The sequence below is a fragment of the Homalodisca vitripennis genome, chromosome 6 (assembly GCF_021130785.1).
Source record: "Homalodisca vitripennis isolate AUS2020 chromosome 6, UT_GWSS_2.1, whole genome shotgun sequence".
NCBI classification, from domain to species: Eukaryota; Metazoa; Arthropoda; class Insecta; order Hemiptera; family Cicadellidae; genus Homalodisca; species Homalodisca vitripennis.
Genome location: NC_060212.1, coordinates 94,375,642 through 94,382,885, shown reverse-complemented (window position 1 = coordinate 94,382,885; position 7,244 = coordinate 94,375,642).

The window sequence follows — 7,244 nt, the reverse complement described above, 5'->3', positions numbered from 1 at the left end:
TGGAGACAGTATCGTTTTATATTTGTCATTCTATTGATACCGTCACGTATCGACTTCCAGTAAAGCAACCAATTCTCTTTCTTGAACACTTTCTCTATCGATGTCAATAAAAACCAAGTTGTTTGCTTATAGAGTGCGAATGAGTTTCGGCTCCTGGACTGGTGCGGCAGAATTCTTACAATGATCTACGCACCATCAGCGATGCGTGAAATTTCTCCAAGTATCAGTGTTTATATTTAGCTGTAGTGTTTTATGATTTAGATATTGTATAATTTATACTCGTGCATTGTTTTGAACCCGTTCAGCTTATGACATGAAAAAAATAATTGAATGAAATGAAAAACTCCTTTATTAAAGAGGCGGAGTTAGGGCTGTCAAGCCCTCTCTATCATCCAACCTTCATATCATCTACAGTAAACTTATAATAATAGAATACAGAAACATATAAACTGTTACCATATTTATATTTTATAATAAAATGTAAACAACATTGCTTATTCACATAAAATAACTCATAAACTTAATAATCCCACATGAAAGATAAAGAAAAGAAGCTAACAATGTAAAAGAGAAAAAAGAACAATAACACATTTAGCCACTCTAACACACTGTCTGACCTCACACATTCCACAAGCACCACCGCCCGTCACCCCCACAGTTCCCAGTAACAAGTACCTGACACTCGCCCCGAAGCACGCACGACCCTCAATACTTCTAATATCATCAGGGAAAGCGTTCCAAAGCCTGAATAGTAAACGATTATTAAAGATTATTGATTGATGAATTGGAATTAATAGTAAATTGGCTCCCCTTCTAGTAGGTCGTCCACTAATATCAGAGACAACATTAAAGTGATCGGACAGATAAATATGGAGTTTTAGTTTTATAATTGAATATAAAGTAGAAAGAATATGGAATCGGCGTAGTTCTTAGAATTTCATGAGTGATAACTGCTGAAAAAATTGTGAAGCTTGCTCATGACATCTGAGGTGAAAAATAAATCTAATACAGTAATTCTGAGCACGCTGAAGTCTGGCCGATTGCTCAACAATCTAATCACTGTGTGCAACGTCAGCAATTAAAACGTTGAAATATGTGTCTTAACCACCATCGTTTTAATATAGAATGGCAAATACAGAGCAGACTTCTTCTAAATATGTTTGCCACCAAAGAATAATAAGATCATGTAAACATTTATTATTGTTATTTAAACATTACAAGAATATTTGTATTTAAATAATAGTCCTCTTATACACGTTCATGGTGGGTTTGGTAGGTAGTAAATATTTATGTAGCCTATAAACCGTTGAAGGAATAATAGGAATATGAAATTTCACATGTATGAATATGTTTCAGCAGGTATAGTGGAGGAGATTGGCTTCTAGTTTACTCTCAAACAATAGATGCAGACCAATTAACCTGCTTTTCAGTGTACGGCTGCAGACGTCGACTGTGACTCACAATATATTACATATTGATTGCTCCTATTGAGGGACTCGAATGTAGTTGTCGCATCTCAGACGTTCCATGGTGTTTACATTATACAAATTATAGTTAATACTTGGGTGTAGACAGTAAATTATTATCATGTTACAAAGTAGAGAATATAATGAATAGATACAAAATATGTAACATGTGTTTTTGTTTGTATTGAATTAAGCTGTTTTTAGTTCAAACCTGTTGTTGATATCAATGAACATTTTTTTAAATAAACCAATAATCCACAAAAAAACGTCAAATTTTAACTTTGCGAGCCTCAAGTTTTTCTAATTAATTTTTTACGAGTATTTTCTAATCGTTATGACGATATCATTATTGTAACTTTGCAGTACCGGTTTTAATGTCGTTTTAAGGTAAAAAAACAACATTTTTACATCTTGCATGAAGTTAACTCTTTACTCTCGATCATCTTCATAGATCTGTGGTATAAAAGACAGTTGCACTATATCCAGGTACACTATCCCGTTGATGGTTCTCTCTTGGAATAAAGGGGCCGTACATTATCTTCTCGCTCAACGTAAAAACCACGTTCAGCTTAGGGCTATCATAAGCAGTTGCAGTTTTTCATGTGGTTTTCACTGCCCCACATCCTACAATTCTGTGGGTTAACCTAGTCACTTAAGTGAAAAATTGCTTATCAGAAAATATTTTGTTGTCCTACAAATGTTCATCATCATCTAGTTGATTAAAAATATCCTCTCCGAAGCTCTTTCAAGCATTCTTATGAGTGTCTTTAATTCTTTAATTGCTCGTAAAAGTGACAATCTGTAGGGATTTAATGCAAACGTTTTTTCAAGATACACCAAACACGCCGCGCCGGGTCGATTTCCTAGGGCTGTTCACAACACTTTGTCTCACTTGCTCAACGATTTCGTCAGATGTGTTTGGACGACCTGATGATTTCTTATGTTTTACTGAGCACCACGTTTCTACAAAACATTAATGCCACTCATAAAATGTAGGCTACTAGAAGGATCTTTATCATGCTTAGTAAAAAAATTACGCTAAACTGTTATCGCAACTTCGATTCTTCAAATCAAAACACATAATTAGCACGCTCCGGTTCAGTAAAGGCAGCCATCTTCAACGTAACTGCCGCTAGCGTTTATTACTGCGCGATTCTGCACTAGCGAACTACGCAAGTCAAACCTTACTGTGTTTCTCTTTAAAACAACAGTAAAACCGGCACTGTACCTTTTTAGAATAAATTTATATGAATTTACACAGTTGTAAAGTCCTTTTTGGAACACTCTGTACTATTATGAAATATGCCGAACTGCAGAAATAAGAAACGAATTTAAATTCATAAAAAAGTTTTTACAGAAAAAGTAAAAGAACTGCTCTAAAACTTTAAAGTCATCAGCCATAACTTCAATGCTTTCCTGAATTGACTTAAAGAGAGAATATCAGATCAAAATCCAAGCATCATCAGCGGGGAGACTGGGCCAGTAAGTGTATCAATAAATAAACCATGCGAAAACCAAAAATTGGTTTGAAAATTTATTATTAACAAAATTCTTCACTAAAAATAATAACAAAATATAAATGTCACACAAACATTACAATTAATATATATTAAAGGAAGAATAAATCTTTCCATACAGGAAAAAAATCCAAAAAGACGTATAATCTTGCTGCTCAAATTGAATAAATAAAGAGTGTCATATGAATTATAATATTTCGATCGCTCTGGGATTTATAAGAGGTATATTTTGTAATTAAAAACATGCAATCCTTATACTGGATTTGTAACTAATACTGCTTGAATGGGTCACCTCGATTCACGTATATGTAAACTGAGATCCATCCACATGCTAGTGTGTGGTCGTTGATAAAGATGTTATATACATTTTATTTCTGTAAGAACTAGTATGTAAGAAATGAAAGTTTCGAGTCATGCAATTAAATCTCAATTTTAAAAACGCAATCTGATTTTATAGAACTACCACCGTACAGCTCTCCAACAACAGAACCGTTGATAAATCGTTTCAATAACCCTAATTGAGTGGAGTGGTTCCGGGAGTTGGCTCCATATCAGAGTTTTAACCCTTAAACTTTCACTTAATTGTGCACTTTTATTGATGATAATTAGCACTGGTACAATATACCAATGAAATACGTAAAGGTCATTGAACTATCTCACATTTCAACTCGTTACTCAACTTAAAACATGTTACGTATTACATTTAGTACATTAACCAGGTTAAGTTGGGTTTATATACATGATTTGTCTAGCTAGTATTGTCACTTCTGTTTTAAATAAATCTCTAGGCTACACAAACAATTCTTGGACAATGTTTTCTCCATTGAATGTCCAATCCATTAACAGTTTTAAATCCATACAGCCATAATGTGTCTAGAGTAGTTGTATTCGAAAACATGTTTGGATCTGGCTCTCCACAAACTTTAAGTTTTCTTTTACTCGAACTTTCAAAATGTCCTTTCCGTTTTTTACTAACATTTTATGACAGCAAATGGTGTAATATTAATTAATAAAAAATTGATATGTACATCTATTTGTTTATACTAACGAAAGTAAAAACATAAACTAGAAATAATAGTTATAAAAAATACAATGTGAATCGACCTAATTTATATTGCTCTTTACGACAAAACATATACGATTTGTCGCAGAAAATCAAATTTATAGTACACACGATTCTATAATCACCATCAATTAACAACGATATACTATTTCAGCGATATACAATATGCCAGACAATGCGATCAAACATAGTGGCACTCTTTGAAAAGAGTATTAAGAAAGAATAAATCTTTCCATTTTAATTAGTCATTATTTGTACAATATGTGAAGACGTCAATGTTAAATAAGATTGTAGTGAATTTCTCATCAAATTTTTGGAAATTATTTTCAATCATGCCACTGTTACTGAGCAGTAAGACAAATTTACTACTTTTGTTACTAAACAGTCTCTTAAGATTTACACTTGAAGATAATTTATTTCTTATATTAATTGAAGTATTTTTTTGAAACTTTTTAAAGTCCATATTTTGTAGGAGGAGCAAAAGATTATTGGCTAAACGAAGTAAATCGAAACATACAAAATACAAACTGAATATTGCAACAATATTATTGCAGTGCTTAAAATAAGGAACACTGCGACACATCCTCACTTATTTACAATATCCGTAAACACAGAAAAATTATATTCCACTAAATTTACTTCTAATAGGTACGCGTACCGAGGGTAACACAATATATAAAGTTGTGTAAATACTTCTACGTTTTATCTTTTTTCAATAATAATAATAAGGTAAATAACTTTGAAATAAAATGGGAAATGTAGGTACCTTATAAGGTGGTGCATGTGTTAGGGTACTGTATTTAAAAAAGTAAAAACTAAAAATAGTAACAACATTACCAACTATAGGCACTGATATAATGAAGTAACTCAATGCAATCATTCTACATAGAAGTGTGAAATTCAGATTAAATCCCGGCCTCTTGCATTCTAACAATCTTAATCTTACAGGCTCTCAAGCAACACATAAGAAGGCCCAAAAAGCTTTACAACAGTTTCACCCACTTGCTCTGTAAATTTAGTTCTTTGTGTCTAAGTCAATCTCTTTAGTTATAATGTTTAATGTTTAATGTTTTTTCTATTACATTATATTCTAAATATAGTATACTACATCTTCTTAGATCACATGTTTCTATGGTAAACAACATTGACAAATACAACATTGTAGGGCCACTGTTTTATGTATGTCAGCCCTGAATAAACGTGTGGCAAAGGGAAAAAAGAAATTTCCGGTCACAGCAAAATTGCCTTCACATTTGCCATTGTCGTAAAATAACGTCCGCATTCACTGTTTGTCCATCAGATTGCTTTTCTAACCGAACATTGCACTGATTGTGTCCGGTGCTATTCTGTCACGTGGCTGCCATTTTCTTTATTCACACTATTGTACTACGAACATGTAGTATTGCACTTGTTATTGTAATGATCCATTCATTGTTTGTCTATCAGATTGCTTTTGTATCCGAACCACTGAACTGATTGTATCCAGTGCTATTCTGTTAAGTGGCTGCCACTTTCTTTATTCACACTATTGAACGACGAACCTGTGCTATTGTGGCTGCTACCGTACTAATCTATTCCAATGACTAATTAAAAATAATCATTTTATAAAAAATATTGTTTTGTGTGATCTGCTTCACTTAAAAATATTCAAAACTTTACATTCCACGTTTATGAAATTTTAATTTTGTTATAATATTACAAAATATATATTTTTAAGCGGTATCTTGCTTATTGGCCAATCTCCCTCCAGTCAAATCAGGTAGGGTTGACTCGCCCTTACGTGAAGGCTAGCAGCTGCCTAACATCTACCTACTCCTGCAGTTATCCCCCAAAGTACAGTTTGAGGACTTTACGGCTGCGCGTGGGTTTGAGAGTGTGGTGATTGGTATGTACCGTTATGCTTTACGTCCCGATTACATTTCCTATGACTTATCGATGACTGCCTCCTTTTTCGGAATCGTACTGACGCAATATACCCATCTCACTTGCTATAAATCAGTCTTGTTTTGTGACGGTGTTGAGTGTGGTGGTTGCTGGAGCTTTGTTTTTATGTCTGATGAGCTAAAGTCGAAATTCAAAGGTAGAATAATTCTCGAAATCATGAGTAATGTTTATAAATTTATGAAGGAAGAGACCATCAAACCGTTAATATTCCGTTGTCGAAGGCTCGTCAAAGAAATGTTCCAGCAACTGGTGTATCAGAGCCAGTTGTGACTCAAATACACGCTGAGCTTAAAAATTGAATGTTAATGATCAGTGCAAGGCAAGTTTCACTACAAAAAAAGCCGACGGCGTAGAACAATTACTTATTTAGATGACTTGATAAGTGTGTAGTGAGGAGACTAGTGTACAATTTCACATTGTAGAACTTTGGATATGGACTGCAAAACTATTGAGAGAGGCGCTAAGGGAAAAATTAAACTTCCAGGGCTGTGAGAAAAGTTTGAGGTGGATATTAAAGCACCTGAGATTTGTTTGGCGAAGAGGAAATTATTAATTTAAAAACCAGAAATCCGAGAGAAAAGAATGACATATTCCAGAGCATTAAAACATTACGGGGAGCAAGGACGACCAATAATTTATTTAGATCAGTGTTTTATATACCGTCGTCTCACGTACCTAACCAAACTTGGTCTGATGGCTCAAATAGAAGGTTCCGATTTACAAGGGCGAGAGACTGATAATTTTATTAACGGGTGGAGAGAAAGGATTCGTGGCTGATGCTTTTAGCTGTTAGGAGTAAGTAACCAAACTGGGGACTACCACGAAAACGTGAATCGGAAAATATTTGTGAAGTGGATGAAGAAAAAGGGTTTCCCGAATTTAGAACCAAATTCACTACGAATCGTCGATAACGCGCACTACCACAACAAACAAATTGATAAGGCTCCTACTTCAAAAAGTGAGAAGCAAGATATGAAGGCTTGGATTTAAAAACTTTATGCCATTCACCGCCGATATGTTTTTACCTGAACTGTACAAACCTGTGCAGATATATAACTTAAGACATGCCCGGTACGCCTTGGACAAAACTGTTCAGCTGGAGGGTCATGACATCTTACGACTTCCACTCTACCACCCAGACCTCAATCCATTGTGTAATTTGTGTAAAGGTTATGTAGCTAAAATCAATACATCATATGTATATCTCAAGCTAAAGCTCTCTGAGAAGACAAGTACCAAGAATGGGTGCAGAGA